A 2118-nucleotide genomic window follows, 5' to 3' on the forward strand; every position below is an offset into this window, starting at 1 on the left:
GAGTGGTTTGATGAGCTGCATCGCTTCTGGAATATTCACCTTACGTCAGCTTAAAACAATCGGAAAAGTTAGGTTCTTGAACTGATTTGATGGGGTCTGGCCTGGTCCATAACACAGAGGGGGTCCATTGCTGGATTTGTTATATAGTTCTGATTTGGGATTAAAGTTGTTAGACTCAAAGGCAGCGGGTAGTGAGTGTTAGGGTCGTTTGTTCCGGGTGTTGAATTTGGTTGGTTTAAATAGTGCTCGGTGAAGCAATGGCTCTTTCAGTCACTAAGAGATTTCTCGTGGTGGAAGAAGTGACTTTAGGTGAACAAGACAAAACTGCTGGAATTGGCATGTAAGCTGGAGTTGGAGTTACCTTCATCCATAAGAAAAGCTTAGCATTTAACTTCGCTGGAAGCACCATCAGAATCTTTGAAGATGGCTAAAATTCAATTGAAAATAAAGCAGCTCGAGTTAGAGGCAAAAGAAAAAGAAAGAGAAAAGGAAATGAAGCAGCTTGAATTACAATTGTCTGCTTCGACCAGAGGGAAGGTTATTGCCTCAGTGCATAAAAATATATGGAATGCTCATTGAATCTGAGACATTACAGCGAGAAGGTGCAGTCCAAGGAAAAGAAGCCACACTGGGGTTCAATATTGCACCTTTCATCAACCAGTTCAAGGTGCCTGTCCATGTGTTTTTGCATTTATCCACACTGCCTCATATCTGATTAAGTGAGCCAGTGGAACGATTAATGCTGGATCTGATGAGCCTGGTCACTGATGAATTGTGTAGTGAAATCAGGGTTCAAGTACATTCATCTGGAAGAGTAACAGCAGTTCCATTTTGGTATGAAATTTATCTGGACACAGATGTCTGTCTCGATACTTGGAATGATACTTCCCATTGGAAGCAAGCTGCCTTTGTTTTGGATAATCCAATCCAAGTTATTTCAGGAGATGAACTTAGACTGAAAATTCAGTATCACAAAAGTAGTATCTCAATGATTGTAAACCACGGATAGTTAATTTTAGTACTCAGTTTGTCATACCAGACTGAAAATGTTAACCATGTTTCTGTCACCACGGATGTTGCCCGACCTGCTGAGTTTCTCCAACATAATTCTTTGTTTCAGATTTCTAGCTTTGTGTTTTCCCTTTATTATTATTTTAAAGTTGGGCTCATTTTAAAAAAAAATGTAAATTGAATGGAGCTCTATTTTAGTGCATAAGTTATTGAGTATCAAAGAATTTGTCAAGTTGAATGGGAAGAAATACCACGGTGGCACAGTGGTTAGCACTGCTGCCTCACAGCGCCAGGGACCCGGGTTCGGTTCCCTCCTCGGGCGACTGGCTGTGTGGAGTTTGCACATTCTCCCCGTGTCTGCGTGGGTTTCCTCCGGGTGCTCCGGTTTCCTCCCACAGTCCAAAGATGTGCAGGGTCAGGTGAATTGGCCACGCTAAATTGCCTGTAGTGTTAGGTAAGGGGGTATGGGTGGGTTTCGCTTCGGCGGGTCGGTGTGGACTTGTTGGGCCGAAGGGCCTGTTTCCACACTGTAATCTAATCTAAAAAAAAAATCTGAAAGCAGAGGAGAGAGAAAAATAACAAATCAAAAAGAAAAGGACAAAATCGCTTCAGCAAAACAAAAAGAAAACGAGAGAGAGGAAAGGAAGAAAGAGGGGGAGTTTGAAATTCATAAATTGGCACTTAGGAAAGTCGGCTTAAAAGGCTGGAGATGAAAGCTGAAGGTAAGCTTAGTGAGGAAGAGAGTGAGGATGAGCAGACCCATGGTAACCAAAGGCCTGGTGGGGATCTGTTTAAATATATTCAAGCATTGTCTAAATTTGATGAGAAGGATGTAGAAGCCTTTTTCATCTTATTTGAAAAGGTGGCTAAACAAATGCAGTGGCCAGTGACTATGTGGGTTTTGTTGATTCAAACAAAGCTTGGTAGAGCTAGTGAGGTATTTTCATCGTGATCAGAGGAAGTATCTGGGTCATATGAGGAGGTGAAGACAGCCACTTTAAGTGCATATCAGCTTGTGCCAGAAGCCTACAGACAATGTTTTAGGAATCTAAAGAGAGACCCTGGTCACACCTACATTGAGTTTGAAAGAATCAAAGTACTTTTGAT

At 41.9% G+C, this 2118-nt stretch overlaps 1 pseudogene; it reads left to right on the forward strand.

Annotated features, from left to right (window-relative positions):
- The first annotated feature begins 257 nt into the window (after window positions 1–257).
- Window positions 258–1419, forward strand: LOC122551939 (protein arginine N-methyltransferase 9 pseudogene; annotated as a pseudogene).
- Window positions 1420–2118: the final 699 nt, after the last annotated feature.

Source organism: Chiloscyllium plagiosum, unplaced genomic scaffold, assembly GCF_037043375.1.
Source record: "Chiloscyllium plagiosum isolate Xiang-an unplaced genomic scaffold, Cpla_swu_hap1 HiC_scaffold_7, whole genome shotgun sequence".
NCBI lineage: Eukaryota > Metazoa > Chordata > Chondrichthyes > Orectolobiformes > Hemiscylliidae > Chiloscyllium > Chiloscyllium plagiosum.